Source organism: Canis lupus, chromosome 31 (assembly GCF_011100685.1).
Source record: "Canis lupus familiaris isolate Mischka breed German Shepherd chromosome 31, alternate assembly UU_Cfam_GSD_1.0, whole genome shotgun sequence".
NCBI lineage: Eukaryota > Metazoa > Chordata > Mammalia > Carnivora > Canidae > Canis > Canis lupus.
In genome coordinates this window covers 32372818-32400688 of record NC_049252.1, presented here as the reverse complement: position 1 = coordinate 32400688, position 27871 = coordinate 32372818, and the positions used below count along the sequence as shown (strand labels likewise).

Below are 27871 nucleotides of genomic sequence, written 5' to 3'. Positions count from 1 at the left end.
TGGGATCAAGTTCCAAATCAGGCTCCCTGTTCAGTGGAGACCCTGCTTCTCTCTTCTCCTGCCGCTCCCCCTGTGTGTGCTCTCTCTGACAAGTAAATAAATAAAATCTTTATTTTAAAAGGAGTATTACCTGAGATAGAGAGCTTTTATAAAAATAAAAGGATAAATTACATAAGAAGCTGTAATGAGGGGATCCCTGGGTGGCGCAGCAGTTTAGCGCCTGCCTTTGGCCCAGGGCGCGATCCTGGAGACCCGGGATCGAATCCTACGTCGGGCTCCCGGTGCATGGAGCCTGCTTCTTCCTCTCCCTCTGCCTGTGTCTCTGCCTCTCTCTCTATGTGTGACTTTCATAAATAAATAAATAATTTTAAAAAAGAAGCTGTAATGATATTAAATGTAATCAATTACAAAGCTTAAAATAAGAGAAGTAACATGAAATAAAAATAAGAGAACTAAAGGAAGAAATAGACAAAGCTGCAATCATAGTTGTATACTTCAAAATACTGGCACAAGAAGAAAAATGAGAAACATATATCAGATATTGAATTTGTAATTTAAGTTCTTACACATTGCTTGTCAATTATACTTCAATTTAAAAGAAACATAAGGGGATCCCTGGGTGGCGCAGCGGTTTGGCGCCTGCCTTTGGCCCAGGGCACGATCCTGGAGACCCAGGATCGAATCCCACGTTGGGCTCCCGGTGCATGGAGCCTGCTTCTCCCTCTGCCTGTCTCTCTCTCTCTCTCTCTCTCTCTCTCTCTCTCTCTGACTATCATAAATAAATAAAAAATAAAAAATAAATTTAAAAGAAACATAAGGGCAGCCCGGGTGGCTCAGTGGTTTAGTGTCGCCTTCAGCCCAGGGTGTAGTCCTGGAGACCCAGGATCGAGTCCCACATCTGGCTCCCTGTATGGAGCCTGCTTCTCCCTCTGTTGTGTCTCTGCCTCTTTCTCTCTCTGTGTATATCATAAATAAATAAATGAAATCTTTAAAAAAAATTAAAAAATAAAAGAAACATAAGTCAAAGAAATCAGTTTCATTAGTAAAATTATATCAAATAGAAATAAAATGCCAGTCTCTTTTAGAAATATAGGAGGAAACACTTCCGTACTCATTTTATGACAAAGATAAGATGAGAAAAGAAAACTATAGTACAATATCCCTCATAAGGTTAGATCCAAAAATCTGTAACAAAGTAACATCAAATAGAATTCAAGAAAATATAAAAACAATGATACAGGGATATCTGGGTTGAGAGTATGCCTTTGGCTCAGGGCATGATCCTGTGATCCCAGTATCCTGGGATCCACTCCCACATGGGCTCCCTGTGGGGAGCCTGCTTCTCCCTCTGCCTGTGTCTCTGCCTCTTTCTCTGGGTCTCTCATGAATAAATAAATAAAACCTTAAAACAACAACAACAAAACCACAATGATACATCATAACCAATGGAATTCATTCCAGGAATATAAGATTGCTTTCCTCCTTATGCTGGTAACAAGGCAAAGGTATTCACCATTACTGCTGCTTCCTTTTTTTTTTAGTTTCAGAGGTAGAATTTAGTATTCATCAGTCTTATATAACACCCAGTGCTCATTACATCAAGCATCCTCCTTAATGCCTATCACCCAGTTACCCCATCCTCCTTGCTCACCTCCTCTCCAGCAACCTTCAGTTTGTTTCCTAGAGTTCAGCATCTCTTATGGTTTGCCTCCCTCTCAATTTTCATCTTATTTTATTTTTCCTTCCCTTCCCCTATGTACATCTGTTTTGGTTCTTAAATTCCACATATGAGTGAAATCATATGGTATTTGTCTTTCTCTGACTGACTTATTTCACTTAGCATAATACCCTCTAGTTCCACCCACATTGTTGCAAATGGCAACATTTCATTCTTTTTGATGGCTGAGTAATATTCCCGTGTGTGTGTGTGTGTGTGTGTGTGTGTGTGTGTTCATCTTTATTCATTTGTCAATGGACATCTGGGATCTTTCTATATTTTGGCTATTGTTAACATTGCTACTATAAAGCTAGGATGGCTCTCCAGAGATGTCCAGAATTAACATGGTAGCTGGAGACTTTTCTATTCCCACATCTATTATTCATTGCATCTTGGATGCTACCAGGCTGAGAGTATATGGTTTGGCCAGACAGCTCCCTTCAGCTGAGTTCAATGCCTGGGGAAGGTCTCAGCTGAGATGCATTAGTAACCAAACTCCTGACAAGTGAGGATGAGTGCTCAGTCACAAAGTGGGGATCCAGGTGGTACCCAGAGCATCACTACAAGAAGCACTTATAAGGTTTTTATTTTTTTGGTTTAAATTCAATTTGCCAACATATATTTACTAAGGTTAAACAAGTGCATGTCCTAGGACCTAGCATTTCCTCTCCTCATACACCAAAACACATGTACCAGAATGTTTACACATTATTCATAATTGTCCAAAAATGGAAATTACCTAGATATTTCTAACAGTCAAATGGATTCATGTATATAATACACGCATACAATGAAATACTAAATAGAAATGGAAAAAAGCAATCACTGCTACATTCAATATTATAAATGAATCTCACAAAAAGTAACATTGACTGAAAGAAACCAGTGTGTGTATACTATAGGATTTCATTTATTTAAAGTTCAAAACAGGACAAAATGATTCAGGAGTCTACACAGTGGTTATCTCTGGAATGTGGCAGATGTTAGAAAGATCCTAAAGTGGAGGCTAGTTGTATTCTAATTGCTCACCTGAGTGGTTATTACATGGGTTTTTTCACTTTGTAAAAAAAAAAAAAAAAAATCACTGGGCTCTACATTTATGATCTGTGCATTTTGTGTACATATATATAATTCATCTTAAAATTTTTACTAAAAACCTGTAAGTCACAGACAGGGAGAAGATACTTGCAAACATATAACTAAAAAAACGATTCATATCTGTAATAAGTATGAAATTCTTGAGAATCAATAAGAAAAAAATCCAACAGGAAATAGAAGGCAAAAGATATGAACAGCCCATTCACAAGGGAGAAAAATAAAGGGCCAAGGAAACATCTAAAAAGACACCCAATATAAATACTAATTAGGGACATACAAATTAAAATACTGTGGAATATTTTGTAACTATCAACTTTGAAAGTATTTCAAAGCCTAACAGTTTCAGTATCATTGCAGATGTAGAGCAATGGGGACCACTTACACTATTAGGTAATTTGGTGAAGAGTAATTTGGTACAATTACCAAACTGAAAGGTAATTTGGTACAATCTCTCTGGAAACAAAATACTTGCTCTTCAATCTACTTCTAGGAAAGTAATAGAAAAATTCTTAGGAAGCTCCATAGGGAAAATGGCACAAGGAAGTTATTGCATTACTCATTTACAATAGAAAAAATATATTCAGTATGACATCAGTAAATTTTGAAAACATTCAAAAACATGGATTCACCCATGGATGTTAGTAGAATTTTTAAATGCCACTAAAGACAAACACCAAAGATGGTGGATACCTCTGGGTGGGGGACTGGGAAGAGAAAGGGATCCTAGCAGCGTATACTGGGAACTGTGCCAGCATTTGCGCTGTTTTGCCTCTAAAAGAAATAGGATGCAAATGTGACAAAATGTTAGCGTTCAATAGAGCTGGCTGGTAAATGTGCTGATTTTTTATGAACTTTTCTGTATATTTGAAATATTTCATATTTTAAGAAAACCATTCACCCATATGCCTCCTAATCTGATGACTCTCTCTCAAGCAGAACTTCTCTTCTCAATCTCTATCCCACCACTGCAACAGCATATGCAAACATACTGCCATTCCTCATGTCTTGTGCTTTACATGTCCTGAGTCCCTGTAAATGGGGAGAAAAGGATGAGCACAAACTGTCCTTCAGGCTTCCACCCAGCAGAAGATAATGTGAATTGTCTTCTCATCTCTTTTTGAAATGGGCTATCCCCTGCTGACCACTAGGTGGGACACCAGATTGCCAGTCGCTGAATAAATATAATGCATATAGAATTCTTGAAACAGCCTCTGTTTCTGAAAAGAAGACCATAGTCAGAAAGCTGTTGGCAGAACAGCTTAGTGATGTGCTTCCCGAGTTTGAAGCAGTACCTCTTTGAATTTCTGCAGATATTTATTTTGGAGTACAGTAAGTAATATGTCTCAAATTTAAACCCATATACAATTAACTGGACTTTTCTTGGGTCCACAATTATTTTTTCTGGCTAACTATGGTTGGGAAAAGGAAGAGAAAAAGTGGAAAGCAGCATTATTTGGTGTCCATTATGTGCCAGGAAGCAAATTACAGCTTTATCTCATGTAACCCTCACACCCATCCTTCAAAAGGGGACATCATTTCACAGTTACAAAGGAGAAAGCAAAGGCTCAGAGATGTTAGGTGCCTCACCAACATCCCACAAGTGAACAGCGGACTTAAGGTTTGAACCCACTCCTCTCTGCCAAAAAGCTCCCTTTCTTTCTACCGTGCTCCCACTCCAGAAAACCCTTGGAGTGAAATTCTGAGTGTGGTTGGGGAGGAGAATGCAGAAATTATATTTAGTATAATTTAAACACTTTTAGGCATAGCTATAATAAGAACAGGTAATATGAAAGCATAAAAAGTCAAACACCTTCTCAGTTCTGCTGAGCCAAGATCACAAAATAAAATAAAAATTATTGCAACTTATTCTTTCCACAAAATGAGTTTTTAAAGAAGTGAAACATCTAGAGAGCTATTCTTAGATACCAAAAGTGAAAATGGAGCCCTGGTATAATCTTTCAGTACAGGGTTTGGTGAACTGGGAACAGATTCTCGCAAGCAGTGAAATTCTCCCAAGAGATTCTGTGTGTGTGTGTGTGTGTGTGTGTGTGTGTGTGTGTGAGAGAGAGAGAGAGAGAGAGAGAGAGAGAAAGAGAGAGAAATAGTTTGCTAACATTGCCATACCGAAGTAACCCAGACTGGGTGGTTTAAAGAAAAGAAACTTATTTTCTCACAGATCTGAAGGTCAAGAGTATGAGATCAAGAGGGCAGCAGGGTTGGTTTCTTCTGAGGCTTCTCCCCTGCCAGTCTATCTTTTCCCTTTGTCTTCCCACAGCCTTTTCTCTCTGTGTGTCTGTGTTTTAATCTTCTCTTCTATAAGGATACAGTCAGACTGGATTAGGGCCCACCCAGATTACTTCATTTTAATGTAATTACCTCTTTAGAGAGTCTATCTCCAAATACAGTCACATTCTGAGGTACTGGGGATTAAGATATCAACACAATTTTGGAGAAATACAATTCAGCTCATAACAGAGAAAATACAAGATGTGAAGGAGCCAGGTCAGGGTTTTTTTTTTTTTTGGGGGGGAGAGGGGGAGGTCCATTCAAACCGTCATAGATGGTGACATGGCCTTGTCTAGTCACCAAACTGGGAGAAAACCATCCTCTATAGAGTTATCCCAATTGACTGACATCAGAAGTGAATCATGACTAAACTCTTCTGTTGTTATTCTTTTATAATAATCCTTTGAAGATAATTATGACAAAGATTCTGGAGAGATTATAGGGTATGATATTTTAATCCCCCCCCCTCCAGCAAATTCCCACATAAAAAGAGACCAAGCAACTAGTATATCAAAATCAAAGACTTGAAAAAAAAATCAAAGACTTGGAAATCCTACAACAAAATAAATCACAAGGTCTCCCAATGAATCTCACAAAATGAGCATATAGAGGAAATCATCTACAGCCAAATGATTGTGGGGTTGAGGATCTGAGTAGGAGGAAGGAGAGGGATTCCAACAGTCCAGAGAACAGGAAAACCACACTGATGACCCATATTCATTAAAACATAGAGGTCCAATCTGAGAATAGTAGGATCCAATTCATGGGTAAGACAAGGGGACCATGATATTCTATTCTGGCCATGATGGAACAGTCTATGAACCCTCAAAAGTAGCATACTAAAGCTTCCTTTCAAGAAAAAGTCCACAATGAGAAGAACAGGAACAAATGATGCAGAGAAAAAGAGATATTACAGAAAAAAGTGGGGGAAGGGATCAGAAAGTCGGATCTCAGAAAATACAAGACAATAGTTTTTTCACCACTTTGCAAAAGCAGCAGAAGAGGGAGTCGTAGAGCCATGAAGCTAGAAAACAAATCATGACCTATCCTTCATGCCTATAAATACACAAACACTCATTTCACAGGAAGGAAGAAAGGAAGGAAGGAAGGAAGGAACGAAGGAACGAAGGAAGGAACGAAGGAAGGAGAAAAGGAAAGGAAAATAAAAGGATCATGGACAAGTCTAATATAAATTTATTGTAAGAGAAAAGAGAATAAGAACATAATACTGCCCCTACAGACAATGCAAGTATAACAAATGATATGCTATAAAATGCAGATGTAAAGGTAGCTTCATATTTGAAATGAGGTGAAACAAATTAAAAATAATACATATTATTAAAACATAACTTAGGGATACCTAGGTGGTCCAGTTGGTTAAGTATCCACCCCTCTTGGTTTTGGCTCAAGTTTAGCACAGAGTCTGCATGAGATTCTCTCTCCCTCCCCTTCTGCTCCTTCCTTCACTGGTCCTCTCCTTCTCTTTCAGTCTCTCTCTCTCTCTCTCTCAAATAAATAAATAAAATCTTTTAAAACTGTAACTTAAGGGGCGCCTGGGTGGTTAGTTAGTTGATCATCTGCCTTTACAATCCCAGGATCCTGGGATCTCAGCAGGCAACATGATTCTAACCTCTCCCTCTGCCACTCCCCCTGCTTATGCTCTCTCACATAAATACACAAAATCTTTTTTTTAAATGTAACTTTAAATAAATAAATAAATAATAATAAATAAAATAAAATGTAACTTAAGTCATCATTAGAAACATTCAGAAACATAAGATTTGAAAAGGCGAATGACAGAACTCAAAACAAATTGAGAAGTACAAGGTTAGAAATAAAGACTAAATTAGGGCACATCAGAACCAATAAACAAAGCAAATAATGGCTTAGGAGAAAAGATATGTAAAAGAGGGAATTTTAGAAAATCAAAAAGAAATGAAGAGGTTCCACTGTTTGTTAGCATGTGAAAGATCATAAAAGATTAGCACTAAGCAATGAGGAAGCCCTGAACAAGTTTTTACATTGTATTTTTCTTTAAAGTAATTGAAGAGCTGTAGATTCAAAGTTTAAATAAACTGGGAGGGCTGGGTGGCTCAGAGGTTGAGCATCTATCTGCCTTTGGCTCAGAGCGTGATCCCGGAGTTCCGGGATCGAGTCCCACATCAGGCTACCTTCAGGAGCCTGCTTCTCTCTCTGCCTATGTCTCTGCCTCTCTCTCTGTTCTCTGATGAATAAATAAATAAAATCTTTTTTAAAACTTTAAATAAACTAAATTTAGAGAGAAATTAGCTCATCTCAGGTGAGTGCAAACCAGTGGCCCCTTCCATTCCTGGGGCAAGTTGTTAAGCATGGGAGCATGGGTGGGCAGAAAAGCAGTCTGCTACAGGCAGAGAAAATTTGGGGGATAGGGGGAAGCTAACTGAGAATTTAACAGCTGATGTGTAGACTTCAATCTGGAGGAGCCCAAACACAGAGATGGACATCACTGGCTGCCAATTCTCTCCCACAGAAATTTACTCAGTAGAATGGTGGCCAGGAAGTCAGAATATGATATAGAAGAAAGCAGAGAGGAATTCTGTGGTGTTATGGTGCTTAGATCTCACAGCCCTACTAGAGTGAGGGTGATCCCATTCTCAACATATCTGAAATCAGAGGTAGACTAAATTAACTGGAGTGGCAACCCAGGTCCTAATTCAGCTCAACTAATGATTACATTATAGAGATCAGATCTTGATCAGAGATACCTGACTCACAAAAGGTGAAGCACTCCCTGGAAAAATTATTACTTCTCTCAGTCTCCACTATGTTGTATATAAACTTCAGCACTTAATTACAAAAACAAAACAACAAATCACGAGGCATGTGAATAAGCCAGAAAATGTGCCCCAAAATTAAAAGGAAAAAAATAGTCAATAGAAACTGGCCCACAGATGACCCAGAACTGGTATGAACAAATAAAGACTTTAAATCTATTAATGAATAAGTGTGAACATTTTCAGTGGAAATATGTGAAAAATGGGGAAAAAATACAAAGAATTTCACCATAGAAGTGAAAACCCCAAAAAGAACCAGATGGAAATTGTACAACTAAAAAATACAGTACCAAAGTAAAGAATTCAATGAGTGCACTTAATAGCAAATTGAACAAAAAGTCTAGTGAGCTTATATCTAGTAGAAATGTCAGTAGAAATATTTCAATAGAAATTCTCTAAACTTGAAACATAGAAAAAAGTATGAAAAACATGAGAGAAATGTGAGTGAGACAATATGGAATATCCAACATATATGTAATTGGAGTCCCAGAGAAGAGGGGGGTGGGAGGGAGGGAGGGAGGCAAAGAGGAGGAAAGAGAGAGAGAGAGAGAGAAAGGAGTCAGAATAATCATTTAGAAAGATACTAGCTGAAATCTATTTCCAAAACTGATGAATGTCATCAACACATGGACCCAAAAATTAGACCACTATCTCTGTTCACTTGTACTTCATGACTGTGTCCCTGTGTCACATTTCCCTTCATGACTGATAGAATTGGAGAGGCTGCAGCAATTTAGGGGATCTTGCTAAAGGGGGTTTGAGTTTGCCATTAGTTTAGGTTTAATAAAATAAATGTATGTGATTAACAATCACTTCCCTATAAAGTTAAGTTATTGTTAGCCAGTCTACTGTATAAACAATTTCCTCCTGCCCACTGTAACAATTCACCTGGCTCAGTGACACAAATATCACAATATCATAATATATTTACCTTGTGCATTTCATTTCTTTAGTCTCCTAGGAGGAAAATCTGTCCAAACAAGACCAAAATATCACTAGCATGATATTTTGCAAGAGTTATGTGTTTTCTTTTCAGGTTCATTGATGGAGTACATAAACCACACATATAAACTGGCTTTTCTTTGAAGAGTCTAATTATAGAGAGATGCCATTATAAATCTGTTCAAGCCTAGCAACTTGGATATAACAATATTATAATATATATTTTTAAACATTCAAGAGAGAAACCCAAACACAACAGGAATGCAAAAAAAATTATTCACAAAATTAATGAAGCTTGAATATGGCATGTAACTGCAATTTGAAAAGATGTTTTGGAATATTTCAATAAAATAAGTGAGAAATTACAGACCTCTTACATGACATGTATGATAAGTGCCTTTTTTGACACTTTAAAATTTGTTAAAGCAAAGAGAGAAAAATATGCATAAAAATTAATAGAATATTTTAAAGCTATACAGATGGAAATGAACAGAAATTATTTCAATACTGAATAGAGAATTTTAATAACAAAAATTTTAGATTATACCAAAATAGTATATCATTAAGACAAATAAATTTATAATAGAAATAGATTTTTGAATAATTTGATATCCAATTAATAAGGAGAAATGAATGGGAGGAAACACATTGCAACAAGATTTCAATTTCTTGGCTTTTGTGACACTGAATACTAACACTGATAAAGACGGTCTAAAAGTCCTATTAAAGATAGTCTCTATAAACTGTCTTTATCAGTGTCAGTATTCAGTGTCTCATAAGCAGTCCACGTCACTACAAGGACATTGATGACCATCTGGTTAGTGAGGGATGTCAATTCAAAGAATATTTAGGAAGAGTCACTCACAAAAGAACTTGAAATGCCTTGAAATTATAAAGCTTGTGTGTAAAAGAAACTCAATAAGTATTGCCCCATTTTAATAGCAATCCTAAACTTGACCTGATATTACCAATAATAAACTATAAGGCTAAAATCAATCAATTGATGTATCTTTTCTCAACTGTCAATAATAAATGCATGTTGGTAGCAGATGTTAAGAGGAAAGACTGAATTACCAATCTATTCTCTCTGTTTAAATATATTTCAAAATGTATTTTAACCCCTTGTCAAATGAGGAGAGAAAAAAAAAACACAACCCCCCAAAAATACATAAAGAGGAAAAGAGGTTGTTCAGGCAGTTAATTAATAAAATACTGGGATAAAAATCTTTTGTGCAGCAAAGGAAACAGTCAACAAAACTAAAAGGTAACTTATGGAATGGGAGAAGATATTTGCAAAAGTATCCAAAATCTGTTAAAAATTTATCAAACTCAACACCCCCAAAAAAGCAAAATATCCAGTCAATAAATGGCCAACAGACATATGAAAAAATGTTCAACATTATTCAGCATCAGGGAAGTACAGATCAAAACCACAATGAGATACCATCTCATATCACTCAAAATGGCTAAAATTAACAACTCAGGAAACAACAGATGTTGATGAGGATGTGGAGAAAGGGGAAGCCTCTTACACTGTTGGTGGGAATGCAAACTGGTGCAGCCACTCTGGAAAACAGTATGGAAGTTCCTCAAAAAATTAAAAATAGAGCTACCCTATAACCCAGCAATTATACCACTAGGTATCTATCCAAAGGATACAAACAGTGATTCAAGGGCACCTGCACCCCAATGTCCATAGCAGCAATATCCACAATAACCAAACTGTGGAAAGAGCCCAGATGTCTATCAACAGATGAATGGATAAAGAAGGTGTGGTATATACACAATGGAATATTATTTAGCCATCAAAAAGAATGAAATCTTGCCATTTGTAAAGATGTGGATGGAATTAGAGGACATTATGCTAAGGAAAAAGAGTCAGTCAGAGAAAGACAAATACCATATGATTTCACCCATATGTAGAATTTAAGAAACAAAACAGATGAACATAGGAGAAGGATAGGGAAAATAAGATAAAAACAGAGAGGGGAACAAACCATAAGAGACTCTTTAACTCTAGGAAGCAAACTGAGGGTTGCTGGAGGGGTGGAGGTTGGGGGAATGAGGTAACTGGGTTATAGGCATTAAGGAGGGCACCTGATGTGATGAGGCACCCATTTAACTGGGTGTTAAATGCAATTGATGAATCATTAAATTCTACTCCTGAAACTAACAATACACTATATGTTAACTAAATTGAATTTAAATTTTAATTTTTTTTAAAAGATAAACTAAGGCATATTTAAAAATAAAAATAAAGCAGTAGATTACTTTTCTGGACTTTTTAATGTATGTGTTATCAAACTTATAACTGAGGGTGATATTTTTTTCTCTCCTACGTAAAGGTTTACTAACATACCTAAATCTACATTCAGAATTTAGTATTATTTTTTAAGTGAATGCTCCCCAAATAATACAAGCTTCAGGCCTCATGACAGAGGGCTGGCTCAGGCCCCATGTGCATCAGCCATGCTCCCAGTGACCGTGAGAAGAAGAGGCTATGAGGACACACCCTCCAGGTTGTTTTAAATATATTACCAATATCTCTTATTTTTGTTTGCTGGCTTTCTTTCTTTCTTTCTTTCTTTCTTTCTATCTATCTATCTATTATTTATTTATTTATTTATTTATTTATTTATTTGACAGAGAGTGAGAGAGAGAGCACAGCAGAAGGAGGGGCAGAAGGAGAGAGAGAGGAGCAGACTCCCCACCAAGCAGGGAGCCCAATGCGAGACTCAATCCCAGGACCCTGGGATCATGACCTGACTGAAGGCAGATGTTTAACCTGCTGAGCCACCCAGGTGCTCCTGGTTTTCTTTCTATGCTTTATCTTTTCCCCTAAAGAGAGAGGTTCAAAAGGAGAGAATTTTCAATTGTCTCAAGTTTGTCAATCCAACTTCATTGCATAATAATTAAAGCCAGAGGACAGGAATTTAGGCAAAACCATGTCCAACTATCAGATAGAATTTCAAGTACAAACGTGGGACTGAGATATTCAAACTCACCAGGAGTGGTTTCAAACAACAGAGACAATGTGAGTCATTCTGTAGAGCAGTTGGAAGGCACCACAGGGGCTACTGGGGATGCCCACCCCCTTGAAGAACCACAGCATGACCACTCTATCATGAGGTTACTCCTGGGACCATTTATCTTTAATAGTTTCCATGATGGATAGTTTTTAAAACCATCTGTTTTCACAGCTGGGCCCATACATCAGAAGGCCTCCTGAAGGGATAAGGAGATGCTGGTATAATCCAGCTAGACAATTAATCTGGAGAAAACCTGTGTTAAGCAGTATGGCGGACACAGCACTATTCTGTTGCAGAAGAACTGGTAACAAAAATCCACAAGTGTTCACTCTGTGCCAGACACTGTGTTAAGCATTTTACCAATGCATTTTCAGATTAAGCCTTTGCCCGAACCTCAGAAGTAGGTATTTTATTGAGAGCCCACACATGAGGAAACAGGCCCTGAGAGACGCAGGCTGGAAGTTCAAGAACTGGACCACTCCCTGTCCATGTTCCATCTGCCACCAATTCCATCCTTTCCCCCACCCCCAAGTGTTGGGTGTATGCTGGGGTTTCTGCAAAACAATGTCGTGTTCTTCTAGGTTCAGTAACAGGCTTCCTCAGGAGCTGATTTAAGTAGCTCCTGACCAAAAGACCCAAAGGAAGTGTCATAATGGAAAGGTAAGTCTAGGCTTCTAGAATGTGCTGTTTGCCAGCTTGGATCTGACTTTCACTCCTTCAATTTCCCTTTTCCCATGAGTAAATAAGAATCACCTCAGCCTACATTTATACAGACCTAACAATGAGCCAGGCACCATTCCAAACCCTCATAACTCTAATATCATCCCATTTCAAAGATGGGGAAATTGAGGCATAGAGAGGTTAAGGAACTTGCCCATGGCCAGGATTTGAGCCCAGGCAAGCTGGACCTCAAGTCTTCACTCTCAGCCACTGTGCATGTGCCTTATAGATCTGTGAGACAACTGAGGAGGGTGGTCTACATCAGTGCTTCTCAGAGTGTGGTTCCTGAGTCAGTAGCACCTGGGAACTTGGTAGAGATGCAGATTCTCAGGCCCCACCAGAGACGATTGGATCAGCAACTCTGGGGGTCTGGAATGGGACCCAGCAATCTGCCTTTAACAAGACTTCCAAGTAATTCTGATACTTGTTCAAATTTGAAGACCACTGCTCTAAACGACCTCTAAGGTTCTTCCAAAGCTGAGCTAAGGAGGGAAGGGGGCAAAAGGCAGAGAAGTAGGAGATAAAACAGGTCAACAAAGGGAGAAATAGACACAGTGGGAGCACACTTCATAGTGTGGCAAGCACACACCCATCATGGCAAGCACATGTCTATCATGATGGGGACATTCTGCTCCAAAAAGAGCAGCCAAGGCAGTCCTTGGACAAGCAGGAGTCTGAGAGGCTGGCCAGAGGTAGAAGCGAGCAGGACAGGAGAGCCAAGTATGCACAGAGTAGGCCTCCAGGGAAACCTGGCTGATCTGATCACCCCCAACCTCTCTCGGTGCTGCCTTCACTGCTCTGGACACTTTCCACCCCCAGGATGAATGCCATCACTCATGCTGGTGAAAGTAACAGCATCCCTGAGTGGGAAGCATCCTGGGGACCTTCTCACCCAGCAGGACCACTTCTAAAGCAGAGGGTAACCATCATTCCACCACCAGCCAGAAGGACCCTATGGAAAGACAGAACAAAAACCATATGTTCCCTAAGAGAAATAAGCCAGGCTGACCAGAGACAGGGTGACAATACCCCATGAGGGGTTCCAACCCCTGGGACTTCCTGAGTGGGTGGCAGGACCTACAAGTACAAGAGGCTGATGCTCTGTGAAGGGACTTTGACAATGCGAGACAGAACAGGAGGACACAGAGGATGGATTCTCCTTGCCTCCCTTCTGAAGGACAGTTCTGAGTCCATACAGCCTCCCTGGAGGCAGTCCCTAGGTCCAAGTACCACCTGGCCTTTCTGGTGAAGCAAGGACAGACGGGTAATAAACCATCATGTCTGCTTGCCATCCTTCCCTGTTAAATCCCTTTATCCCCCCAAATGGCTTATTTGGGATTTTCACTCACACACTTCCAAAAAAAGTATTGATTCATCATATCTGTTCTTCAATTTTAAAAATGTATATGGGGCGTCAGAGTGGCTCAGTTAGGAGTCTGACTCTTGATTTCAGCTCCAGTCATGATCCCAGGGTTGTGAGATAGAGCCTCATGCCAGGCTCTGCCCTAGGTGTGGAGTCTGCTTGAGGTCTCTCTCTCCCTCTCCCTCCAGTGCCCCCATCTATATATATATATATAGTTTATATATAAAAATTCTAAAGAACGTGTATCAAAACTGAGCTGAGAGTCTAGATATAAAGTGTAGTCAAATCTCTAATCATGAGTCATGGAAAGCGTGATGATCATATAATCAGAAAACAGTCCCTTCCTGTCCTCAGCTGAAAGTAGAAAATAAAGTGCCTGCGTGTGACACAGGCCTGGAAAGTAAGGCCAGGGTTGTGGGGAGGCAGGAGCCAGCACAGACACAGGGAGGCAACGGCCAGGAAGGATCCATAGTACGCGGGTGGGTTGGATTAGGACAGAATCTAGTGAGTGATGAGCCAAGAGTCGTGCAAATCTGAACATAAGCAATATAAAAGTGAGTTTCAAGAAAATGCTGAAAATAGGTTCTGCTGCATATGATGGAAGATTGTCAAGAGCAACTTTTTCACAACTCCGGAAATTAACCGAAGACTTTCAACAATTTGAGATTTCTTCAAAAAAATTACTGAATCTCAGTAAGAAATGTGAACTTCATAGCATTTTCCCTTGGTCCTTAGGCCCCTCTTCCTCTTCCCAGCAGGGCAGTAAGGACATGGAGCTCCCCTCAAAGCCCCATTCCCAGATATTATCCTGTCTGGAAGTTCCCTAGAAACCCCAGTGGCACACATAACAAAGAATAGAACCTACACACTTGGTTAGAGAAGTCAGTAAACAAACATACCCCAGCTGCTTCCAACAGAGCCTGGGAGATGCAATTTCCAGAGCCACCATAGCATAGTATTTGGTATGTCCAGTTTTCAGCAAGAAAACATTACATTAAACATGTAAAGACACAGGAAATATGTTCCGCAAGAAAAAAAAAAAAAGTCAGAAACTGCCCCTGAGGAAGCCCAGATGTTCAACTTACTAAATAAAGATATTGGGATGCCTGGGTGGCTCAGTGGTTGAGCATCTGCCTTTGGCTCAGGTCGTGATCCCGGGGTCCTGGGATCAAGTCCCTCATCAGGCTCCCCACAGTCTGCTTCTCCCTCTGCCTGTGTCTCTGCCTCTCTCTCTGTGTCTCTCATGAATATATAAATAAAATCTTAGGGCAGCCCCAGTGGCACAGCAGTTTAACACCGCCTGCAGCCTGGGGTGTGATCCTGGAGACCTGGGATCGAGTCCCACGTCAAGCTTCCTGTATGGAGCCTGCTTCTCCCTCTGCCTGTGTCTCTGCCTCTCTCTTTCTCTCTCTCTCTCTCTCTCTCTCTCTGTGTGTGTGTCTCTATGAATAAATAAAATCTTTAAAAATAAATAAAATCTTAAAAAATAAACATAAAAAATTTAAGATATTAACTCAGCTATTATAAATGCATTCAAAGAGCTAAAGGCGGGGCACCTGGGTGGCACAGTTGGTTGAGTGTCTGACTTCTGATTTCAGCTCAGGTCATGAACTTGGGGTCATGGGATCAAGCCCCATGTCGGGCCCCATGCTCCGCATGGAGTCTGCTTGAGAGTCTCTCTCTCTCCCTCGGCCCCTCTGTTCTCTCTGTCTCTCTCTCAAAATAAATAAATAAAATCTTAAATAAAAAAAGAGCTAAAGGAGGCCGCATCTGGTGAACAATAGGAAGGTGTGAGAACGATGTCACACCATAGATGATATCAATAAAGAAGTGGGGATTAATATATATCTGTACATTAATTGCCATGAAGAATGGATGAGTGGGCCTCAAGTCTGAAGGCAGGTCAGTTGAGATTACCCCGGCAGATGGAGGAAGAGAAAGTTCTGTCAACAGAAGACCACAGGCTGGGTGGCTCAAACAACAGATAATGATTTCTCACAGCTCCAAAGCCTGAAAGTCCCAGATCAGGGTGCCCACATGGTTGGGTTCTTAGCGAGAGCCCTCTTCCTAGTTCATAGACAGCTGTTTTCTCACTGTGCCCTCACAGGGCAGAGAGAATTCTGGTCCCTTCATCCCCTTATAATGGCACCAATCCCATCATGGGGCTCCATTCTCATGGGCTCATCTAAACCCAATTACTCCCAAAGGCCCATCTCCAAACACCCTCCCACTGATGATTAGGGCTTCAATATATGAATTAGGAGGATTGGGGAAGACACAAATATTCAATTCACAGAAGAAAGAAAAGAAAATTTTTTTTAAATGAATAGAGCCCCAGAGACCTGTGAGACACCCTCAAGTATACCAGCATACACATAATGGAAGTCCCTGAAGGTGCTTTATGCCACAGGACATGTGCATCTACTGCTTCTCTGCCTGAATTGTTCTCCCTTACATAGTGTCAGCAGAGCTCCCTCACTTCCTTCTTGCAGGTCTCTGCTCAGATATCACCTCAACACTGAGCCCTTTCTTGAGCTCCTCATATGAAACAGCGACTCCCTATCCCTCCTCACCATCCGCAGGTACTTCTTTTATTATTATTATTTATTTTTCTTATTCATTTATTTTATTAATTTTTATTTTTTATATATTTTTAAGATTTATTTATTTATTAGAGAAAAAGAGAGCCAGCCCACGTGGGCAGGAGGGGCAGAGGCAGAGAGACAAATAGACTCCCTGCTGAGCACAGAGCCCAACTCAAAGGCTCCATCCCAGGACTCCATGACCTGAGCTGAAGGCAGGTGCTTCACCACCTAAGCCACCCACGTGCCCTGACCCACAGGTACTTCTCTAATCCTCCTACACCACCTTGCTATTCTCCATGGCCATCACCTAACGTGATATTCTACATATCTACTTGTTTACTGGGTTGTGGGCTTCTCCCCCAACAGAAGATCAGTTCCAGGAAGGCTGAGAGTTTGCTGTTTGGTTCACTGTCACACAGCCAGCTCCTGGCACAACCCTGTACCCCCAATATATGTGCAGCAGATATTTTTGAATGAATGAATTCTACAGCCATAAAAACGTCTAGCTGCTTTGATCCAGCAAACTCACTACTGGGAATTTAAGCAAGTAATTTGAGAGAAAAGTTACACGAGTGCAAATGTTCATTGCCATCAAATTGTGTTTGTCGGATCTCATTTTACCAACCATGTAGGAAAAGCTAATTATAAAAAAATCGGCATATGGAGTCAGGTTTTTAGGGAAGGTTCCTTGGAAGAGAGTTTTGAACAGAATCTTGAAGAGGCAGATTTGGTGAGGCAGACGAAAGACCCAGGGAGGGGAGCAATGTGTCTGTCAGAGGAGCAAAATCCAGAAGATACCACTCAGTCATCTGCACTGGGGGTCCCAGCGGGACAGGAGTTCCAGGACCAGAGAGAAGTCGGTGGGTGAGAGAGTGCACCTGGGTAAACACCATTGAGCATTTCTCTCAGTAAATACTGCAGAATCCCAAAATATTATCAATGTGAAGTTTGCGTCTTACCACAACTGTTTTAAAATGTCTGCAAACGTGTAAAATATCTGAGATTTGCATTTCCAGATCAAGAAAGTCATTCTGCACTTCCTGGCAGATCCTGTCAAACACACGCCCACTTGGGTTTCTGATGCAGAACCTGTGCTGATGAGCAAGCGCGGGGCTTCCCCACCTGCTGAACACCTCCACACCTACCAAGGGTCCCATATCCCATCACTTGGGGCTTGTCAGCGTGTTTGCAAGTCTGTCAGAGAAGATCTGAGAGCGATCTCAACACAAAGAACAAAAAGTCCTTCCTCGAGGTGGCAAAAGCCCTTTGACAGGAAAACTCTGCAGGCAAAAATATTTGAACACATTAATAACAACAAAGTTCTGGGCAGCCTGGGTCCCTCAGTGGTTTGGCGCTGCCTTCAGCCCAGGGTGTGATCCTGGAGACCTGGGATCGAGTCCCACGTCGGACTCCCTGCATGGAGCCTGCTTCTCCCTCTGCCTGTGTCTCTGCCTCTCTCTCTCTCTCTCTATGTGTCTCTCATGAATAAATAAATAAAATCTTTAAAAAAAAATAACAACGTTCTCAGGGCATGAGCTAAACTGACCAAAGGACATTTAAGGGGCTCCGTCTTAATGGGTGAGCAAAGTATTTAGGCACCCATAAATCTGAGCAGTCATGTGGATTTACAAGCACCCATACATTCCTTCAGTGCATCTCTGTGGGGACCTGCATCCCATCAGGTCTCAGACCATGTGGTCTGCTGGAGTCCCCAAGAGTAGTTTCTGTGCTCAGCAGGTCTAGAGACATAAAAGTTGTACAGGTTTCAAATCCCTTACCTGAAATTCTTGGGTACACTGTAATTCAGAATGCTTTGGATTTCTGAAAGACACTGATGCATATCCTATATTGATAACAGTCCAGTGAGGTAGACAGCAGCACCCTATATTCGAGCACGTTACCATTTCCATAGCAAAATATAAATATTCACACTAAGTGAGATAAATGAAGCTATTCGTAGCCTGAGTGTAGGTCAAGGATTTGCTTCCAAAGGAGTTTGCTGAAATGTTATGGAACACCGACATAAAACACAGAGCTTTCAAAAGAGAAAGGAAGGAAGGAAAGAAGGAAGGAAGGAAAGAAGGAAGAAGAGAAGGAGGAAGGAAGTAAGTAAGGAATGACAGGAAGTAGAATTAAGGCGTGAACTTTTTAGTCCCTTACCTCCCCCACCCAATCCCTCTTCCTGAAGAAAGAAAAGCCCTCCTCCCTCCCTCCCCATAGCCCTCCCTCCTAAACCGATCTAACATCACAAGCAAAAAAAGAACAACAAAGAAAAAGAAACACAAACAAACATAAACAAAGAAAGAAACAAAGAAAGAAACAAAGAAAGATCCAGAGCTTTCTGGACTTTGGATTATGAGTAAGGGGTGGTGGACTGTGGAAACGAGGTGTTTCCAGAAAGACTTGAAACTACTAGAGACAACACATGGGACGCAGCAGAGGGGATCACAGGACCTCAAATGCTCAGGCTCACAGCCTCAGACTCCATGTAACATTCACACACAACACACGTGTGATCGACCAAGGCAAAGAAACATCTGTGGTCATGATCACTGGGAGGACCTTGGTTAGCTGAGCACTGAACTGGACAGAACAGGGGGTTGCGGCTGCAGGGTCTGGGGAGAAGATGAGGATGTGCTCAGGAGGGAGGCAGATGGAGAACGACGGGAGATCTTGGTTTGGGAGGGGACCTGGAGCAAGACCTGAAGCTAGTTTTTTGTGCAGTTTTGCTTTAGACTTTGCAACTTCAGACTTTTCCTGCCTCCCCACAAAACTATCAGCCAATTCTCCATTCTCACTAATCTGTTACAGCAGCTCCAGGATGCACTGAACAGCTGAGATCCACCTCAGGCTAAGTGTGAGCCAAGGTCAGAGTCATCCAGCCAAGACCCAGGACACACACACCCACCACCTGCACCCCATGTCAGTGACTGCAGCCTACAAATAGTCCGACTGACATCCATGACAAGAGCCCCTGGCTGCAGGAATGGTTTGCAAAGATACCTGAGAATGGGAAGGTGTGGTCTTGCTTCCCGGCGTGAAGACATGGAAATGGGTTTACCAATAGTGACACACAGGAAGCTAGGCTGTGTGGTTTAGGTGAGGCTAATAACAGCAGTTACTGTGTAGCAGCTTCTGGGCACTTTACAAAGATTAACTCACTAGTCCTCACTACAGTCCCTCGAGGTGGGCACCATTATACTTCCATTTTACAGATGACAAACCTGAGGGGTTGAGAGGCTGAATGACTGGGAGAGGCGGGCGCTGGGATTTACACTCCAGTCCATGCTAAACGTGGTTCCAAGACCTCCATTCATGCACTTTCCACCCCGAAGCTTCTGCTGGGCTTGCTGCCTAGAGGCTGATAAATGACAGAGATAAAAGATTATGAAAGACTAGTGGATTTTAAAAAAATATTCAACAATAAAACAGTCCAATAATGTCTTCTGCCTTTCACAGCAAACACAAAAGTATGACACACCCGAGTGATATGGGATGGTCTCCATTTACCAGTCTTAAGAGTTTAACCCTGGGGGTTGGGGGGGCGGGTCCCTGAGTCCCTCTTTGGCACAAGCTCTGCCTCCCTTGCCACTCCCTGGACCTCCCATCAAACTCCACAGCCTTTGCAGATTCTGCTCACACTAGCAAAGGTGCTCCAGACCAAGCTCCTTGCAGAGATGCCAAGAACACAGTCACCGTGCTGAGCTCTCTAAGAGACCAGATGCTGGGTGCTATGGGCATTCCCAAGCCAAACTGGCCATGCATGTCTAATTGGACTCTTTGGGATTGATTATGCAGCACCAATATTTGTAGTTGAGGATTTCCTTCCTTTCCCGACACCCATACACACATGTATGCACAGACATAACCTCCCTCCCCAAGTATATATGACAAAGCAAGTCCCAGACAAATTCTGCTTCTTGTACAATGGTCACCAAGCAGGTGCAGATAGCCTGCCATGACCTTGTGCATAGATGTCATGAAATCCCAGCAACCTGCCCTTTTAGGTGGGGAGATACTGTATGAAAGTCTCTCCTGAGGCTGCACCTCAGCAGGATCCAGCTAAGCATTTATCAGTGCGGGTGGGAACTCTGGGGCCCAAGGGGGGCCCAAGACTGTTGGAGGGGTCAAGTCTGGGCACCAGGCCCCAGCCAAGGAAGAACAAGTCTGCTTAACTCTAGTGAAAGCAGAGCAGTCTTCCTCAGCACTCCCTCCCAACAGGCAGGTGCCCTGTGACAGCCTGGCACAGGGGCTGAAGCTGAGTTTGCCACCTGACTCAGCCTCTTTCAGACCCTGTGATTCCTGGCAGAGCATTTAAGCTGGCTGTAGTCTCAGTTTCCCTGACAGTAAAATGGGGTTCAACCGCTTAGCCTCCAGGGCACCATGAGGTCACAATGAGATAAAACACAGCACGTGAAACAGCACCCCCAGCAGAAGCTCGGTACAGACGTTAGTGACTCTGATTACCCAGGGACCCAGTAATCCACTGTGGTGGGGGCTGTCCTGCATGTTGTAGGATCTGGAGCTGTATCCGTGGCCTCTACCCTCTAGATCCCGGTAACACTCTCCCTCCCAGTTACAACAACCAAATGTGCCTCCAGGCTTGACAGACATCCTAGAGAAGGGGAAGGGAAAGCTCCCCCAAGCTAATTCCTTAAGAACCACTGCCTCGGGGCAGTGGCTCAGTTGGTTAAGTGTCTGCCTGTCTGCCTTGGGCTCAGATCCTGATTCCAGGGTCCTGGGATCAAGCCCTACATTGGATTCCCTGCTCAGCAGGGAGCCTGCTTCTCCCTCTCCCTCTGCCGCTCCCCTTGCTTGTGCTCTCTCTTCGGTCAAATAAATAAATACAATCCAAAAAAAAAAAAAAAAACTGCCTCAAGGGACAGAAACCTCCAGGCCAAATGCAGTTGCAGACCTCTGCTCAAGCCAGTTACCTGCCCCGAGGTCACCTCCACTCCTGGGGAGAATGTGGTGCACAAGACAGAAGAGTGGTGGAGAAAAAGGAAAACACCATGCATGCATTTGAGAGCAGCTGGATCTGCTGAGCCTACAGGTCCTCATACTGTACTTCACTCCCTCCACTTTTACTTTTCTATGGATAACGATGGTTTAGTGTCGAGCTCGCATTGATACAGATTTCTTTCATTAATCTGTTATATCAAAGAGAAGGTAAACTATTAGTCTATGAAAGGAACACATTGTATTTACTATCACCTATGGAAGACAATGGAAATGCACAGCTGCTGGCCAGGTGCTCAGGTGAGGAGCAGGGTGGACAGGTCCAGAAGGTGGCACTACAGATCGCCCTGGGAGGAAACAGGCCAGCATTCCCATCTAAAATCAAGTCAGTCTCTGTGTGAAGACCATCCACTTTCTAAAGTGACAGCTCTGGTCAACCAGGTAACAGTAAAAGGGTATGAAAGAGAGAGGCAAGAAATAAAAGGGGGGAAGGGGGCGCCTGGGTGGTTCAGTTGGGTTAAGCGTCCAACTCTTGATTTCATCTCAGGTCATGATCTCAGGGTCCTGAGATCAAGCCCCCTGTTGGGCTCCTCACTCAACAGGGAGTCTGCTTGAGACCTTCTCTTTCCCTGTCCCTCTGCTCCTCCCTACCATCCCCCTCACTCACTCTCTCTCTCTCTCTCAAATAAAAGGAGGAGAGCATGGGGTATTTAAGAGTTTGGCATTTGAACAAAGTTTTTTTTTAAGCGACAATTAGTTCTTATTTCCTCTCTTTCAGGAGATGACTCTACCTTCTATTGGTCATGAAGAAAGTAAAGTGGAAACGTGAGGCCATCTGAGAAGGCTGCAGTGGCCCTGCAGACTGAGCAGCAGCGTGACGTGGAGTCAGCCAGAGACTCCTGACCTTGAGCATGGTCAGAGCCCTCCTTCCACCTTCCATGTCCTAAATCACATGATAAAAGTAGCGGCCTCCAGAAATGGTTCTCTGACTTCTCTGGAAGCTCATAAAAATTGCAGATTTCCAAACACTGTCTCTGAAGAGCCTGATTCAGTGGGTCCCACTGGGGCCCCAGGCCTGACCTTCTGAAGGCAGGTGTGGCCTGCCCCCACATCCACATGGATGGAACCCCTGCTCAGTTTCCTCCCAGAGCTACTCAACTGTACTTCACTTTGAGAAGAAAAATCGACTTTACTCCAATGTTCTGAGGTCTATTTAAATCCATTTTTAAAGTTGTTTTCTGATAAATTTAGGAAGCCAGATCATAGCTACAGGGTCTTAAAGTCTTCCTCTGAAGGGTGAAGCAAAAATAAATAAAATAAAATAATAAAATAGAACACAAAATAAATCGACCCTAGAAGTTTTAAAGAATAAGTAGAATCATATGTAGGAATTTTTGAAGATACCCCAAAGCACTACATCACAAATATTCAAAATTCCCTCCTCTTTCTCTCTCTCCCTCCATGGAGCTCCCTTCGGGCCCCACAGCCCTCACCTCTTCTACCTCTGCCCCCAGCAGGTCTGCCTAGACCCTATCTCCCAGATCAAGGACCGCCCCCCCACTCCCTGGCATCAGCAGCCCACCGGGAAATGGAGTCTGGTCTCCTGCCCCAGTTGCTTTTCTCTCACATTGGAGGCCTGGAATTCTATGGAATGAAATACCCCACTGTGTTATCCTTAGAGTGAAATCAGGAGTTCTAGAGTCACATCCATAATGCGTCAGAAAAAAAAAAAAAAAAAAGCCAGTAAAAACAGGGGTTCCCTGGTGGTTCTGAGGAAATACTGGTATTGATTAGAAAGTGGAAGGGATCCCAAAGGACTTCAACCACTTAAAACTAAAAAGGGAAAAAACCTCAGAAATTGTCTGAGTGGGAGGAAAACTCAGATGGAGGTTTCATAAGGTCTGATCAATGCTACTCCTTGTGAACAAGTAGGTAAGAATACAGCAGAGCCACGACACTTTTCCTGTGGGGACACAGCCCCATGGCTGATGGGCTTGGTCAGGAGGCTGATTCTCTCAACCTGGCTCATGTTGTCCATCGTCAACACCCAAAAGATCGGCCGCTGCACTGAGGGCAGCATGTCAGGCACCATGAAAAATGCATAAGGTCTGGATTCTGAATCAAGATGCACGCTCAGACAGCCACATGCGGCTCAGGGGACAATGTGATGAAATGCATCTGGGGACAATGCCACTAGGGAATTTGAGCTAGATATTCAAGAACAGATATTCCAGCTATATCAGCATGAGCAAAGATTTGAGGCAGAAAGGCATGAGGTTGGCTGGAGACAGAGCAAGCATCACATGGTGGGGAGCACACAATTAACATGTAGAGAAGTTTCGAACATCATCGTGCTGCTGGTTACTAAGCTGTTGTTTCTCAGCTCCCAGTGCACTTTCTCTCCCCGGCTTTGCAGTGCACCCAGCAAACCACCTGCCTGCTTTGCCAGCCGCTCCCTGTGCTGACAAAGGGGGCGCTGAAGGGAGAGCGCTAGGCTCAGGGAGGAAGCCAGAACAGCTGTTTCCTGTCTGCTTCCTGTTCCCTGCTGGCCTCACACCAGAAGCCCTTCCTCATCCTGGCAAAGCTATTGTGGCTTCCCTTTGGACCCAGTTGGGGAGCTTTCAGCCAGCAGAATCAGCTTCATTACACACCCTGTGAGAAGCACCAGCCCTAGTCTTGGGACCTCCTCTATAGCCCCCCCCCACGCCCCCCCCCAGGTGCACTCCCATGGGGCCCTCTGCCAATCTCCTAAAGGTTTTAATTACAGTTTCTTCACTTTGTACCTCCAGCTTAAGGGAAAGAGCAGCTTCCTGCAGTTGTCTCCTTCAAAATATGGAATTTTTACCTTTCACTTGATCTTAGCCAAAAGGCCAAGAAGTGATTAAGGTTTTGGTTTCTCTTTAAGATTTTATTTATTTATTTGACACAGAGAGAGAGAGAGAGAGAGAGAGCACAAGCAGGGGGAGCAGGAAAAGGAGAAGCAGGCTTCCCACTGAACAGGGAGCCTAATGCGGGGGGGGGGGGGGGGGGGTGTCTAATTCCAGGACCCCAGGACACAGGCAGACGCTTAACCAGCTGAGCCACCCCAGTGCCCCATGATTGAGTTTTTAACTTTCAGTTACCTACTTAATAAGTAATACCAGGATCCCGGGGCGGCTCAGCAGTTTAGCGTCTGCCTTCGATCCAGGGCGTGATCCTGGAGTCCTGGGATTGAGTTCCGTATCAGGCTCCCTGCATGGAGCCTGCTTCTCCCTCTGCCTATGTCTCTGCCTTTCTCTGTGTGTGTCTTTCATGAATAAATAAATAAAATCTTTTTTAAAAAAAATAAAAATAAATAATACCTAGTTGACAGATCTTTATATTAAATTCTACTAAAATAGCTGCTTTGATTTCTGTTTCCTGGTTGGAACTAATAAAATCAGAAAGGGAAATTAAATCTCTATGTGATGAGAACTCTTATTCCACAAATTTAGAAGTACAAGAATATCCTTTCATTTTTTTACTTAAAACAAATTAAATCCTACCCCATGTGTGTTCAACCCATCAGGCTAGACAGTATCAGGGCTCTGACTCCCAGCCCAGAGGCAAGTAAGAACCGAAGATGGGTTACACAGCACCAGAACATTCATCTGTGAGGACACTCTATGGTATGTACAATCTGGTCACTGAGATTCCTGCCATCAACTCACTAGCCTCACGAAAGCCCATGCTTTAGAATAAAAGCTAATCTGATTAAGGAGTAAAGGCTACTCTAGATCTGCCACAAAAAAAGATTACAAACAAGGATTGAAAAAATCTAGCCCAACTAAAAGCAGATTAACCACTTGCCAGAATAAGTCTGCACTATTCAAAGGAAGACAACAAAATCCAGATACTCAACAATGTAATCTTCACAGTCACAAATCAGCAAATTGAAACCGCAATGAGGTCCCGCCACATACCCATTAGAACAGCAAAAGTCAAAAACCTGACAATACCAGGTGTTGATGACATTGTCAGAAACTGTAACTCCTATCCTGCTGGCAAGAGTGTAAAAGGGTACAACCGCTTTGAAAAGTTTGACAGTTTCTTGTGGCGTTGTATTTAACTTACTGTATGACCCAGACATGCCGCTTCTAGGAATATGCAAACAAAATGAAAATTCTGAGCTCCAAGTGCCTGCAGGACAACCAGATGATGCCAAGCAGTGGCTGGGAATGCAAAACACAGGAAGGACAACACAGGAAGGGTTTCACAATCCACCGGAATAAGCTTTGTTCTTTTATACTGTCTGCCCTTGCTGTTCCCTCTGCATGAGACACTCTTCCTCTCCTCCACGTCTATCAAGTCTACTTTGCCTAAAAGACCAGTTCAAATGGAACCATAAAAGTGGCCCCAGACTCCTTGTAGGCAACATCAATAGCTTGGGGCCCCCCTCTCATCTTACTGTGCTAAGTGGGGGTGACTGGAAAGGCCGGACAGAGAAGGGCCTCAACTCTGGGGTCCGAGTGATCTGGATTTGAGTCCTAACAGCCAATCCCACCAGCTTGCGTGTTCCTGGATAAGTCACATCGTCTTGAGTGTCGGGGTCCTCCTGGGTGAAATGGAGAGAACATGGAACTCATAAGCTCATTGCATTTGACAAACGCCTAACGGCGGCCGCTTGGCGGTGGAAACAAGCGACACATTCCCTGTGATTGTCAAAGGACCTGTTCTCTCTCGCCTCCCGGACTGTGAGCCCCACTGAGCGTGGGCCCCTGTCTTCCTCCGGGTCCCCGCGAGCCGCCGTTCATTCATTCACATCGTGCCCGGCGCTGCAAAGAGCTGGAGGAAGATGCGGGCGAGGGATCCCCGCGAGCCATTCAGGCCGGGCTCCTGGGAATCCGGAGCCGGTTCCGCCGTGAATTCGCTCAGCAGGCACATCTGGGATGCGGCAGGCGCAGGCACGAGGCCAGCAGCCCGCCACCTTCCGCCAGAAAGGAAGAGTGGGAACATCTGCAACTGTGAGTCACTGCAGCGGTTTCGGTGCACACGCACCTCGGGGGAACCCGGAGGCGGAGCCGGGAGCGGGGAGGGGTCCGGAGGGCCGATCGGTGCTCCCCAGGGCGGAACTTGGGATCCTGCGGGGAGGAGGAGACGGCCTCGGCTGCGGCTGGGAGGACCTGCCTCACGCAACACCAGCGGGGACAGCGAGGATGGGAGCCCGCGTGGCAGGCTGGCTTCCCAGAGCCTTTCTCTGGAAGGCTCCCCTCGGAGAGCTGCTCTGCGGAACAGGATCCCGCAGGCCCCGGGGCTCGACACAAAGCGTCCGGCGGCCCGACACCCGGCAACTCCGAGGCCCACCGGGACCCGGGCGGCGACGCGCCAGGGGACCCCACCCCAGGGCGCGCGAGGACACCTCTCCGCCTGCAGGGGCACTGCCTCCGGAGAGCGAAGGCCCGCCCTCGGGGCGGGGCCCGGGAGCTGCCGACCAATCCACGCCGCGAGGCTCGGTCACGTGGCCATCGGCCGGCCGGGGTTTTCCGCCTTCCGCCCTGCGGCTCCGCCCAACGCCCGGGAAAGGCCGCTGGCACCGCGCCCGCGAGAGTCTTCTCGCGAGAGCAGCCGCGACAGCCTGTCCTCTCGTCGGTCCGACGCCGCCTGGCGCAGCGCTCCGGAGCGGGGGAGCTGCGAGGCGCGGTGGCTGCGGTGCGGGGAACGGGAGGCGCCCGGCGGGACAGGGCAGGGGCGGCGGCGGCCCTGGGGACCCCGAGGTCCTGGAGGCTGACAGGCGTCAGTGGGGGCCTGGGGCCCGGTGATTTCCCGGCTTCTCAGAATCTTTGACGCCCCTCCCGCCCCCGCCACTCCACCCACTGAAAATCTGAGGCGCGGGAGAACATTCCAGCAGGAAATCCGGGGTCGACCTCGCCTGGGAAGACGCGGTATGAGCGCCGCTCGTGCTTGCGCGTTGCACGAGCGCTCACGCCTCTCAGGAGGGCTCGCCTGTGCTCCAGCCACGCTGCAGGGCGCGCTTCGTCCCCCCCGTTTCGGAGCTGAGGAAACAGGCTCTGACAGGCTTGAGGAACTTGCCCAGGGCTGCACCGAGCCCGGCTTTGCAGCTCAGGATCTCCAACCGGAGCAGCCACCACTGCTCAATGACCAGCCTCGGGCCCCCGAGGTCTGCGGGAAACGGCTTGGCTACGTGCTCTTGTGCGCGGGTCGGGGAATGGGCTGCACGGTTGATCCCTTTTCCCGTAGGTGCCAGCTGCAGAGCCTACACTCTGGTGTCCCGCAGAAGACTCCTGTCACCAGGACCCACCAGAGCCCCTTGCGTGTTTCTGGCCTTGGTGCTGCCCCTGGTCCCAGCCTTCAGGCCCCCAGTGCTTTGCTCCGTGTGGACC

At 44.1% G+C, this 27871-nt stretch overlaps 1 long non-coding RNA gene across 1 annotated transcript; it reads right to left on the bottom strand.

The window, feature by feature from the left end:
- Positions 1–26: 26 nt before the first annotated feature.
- LOC119867022 lies at positions 27–26923 on the bottom strand. Its single transcript, XR_005382010.1, has 3 exons — positions 25939–26923; positions 19778–19914; positions 27–85 (listed from the first exon to the last, which is right to left on the bottom strand). It is a non-coding gene; the product is annotated as an uncharacterized LOC119867022 (long non-coding RNA).
- Positions 26924–27871: the final 948 nt, after the last annotated feature.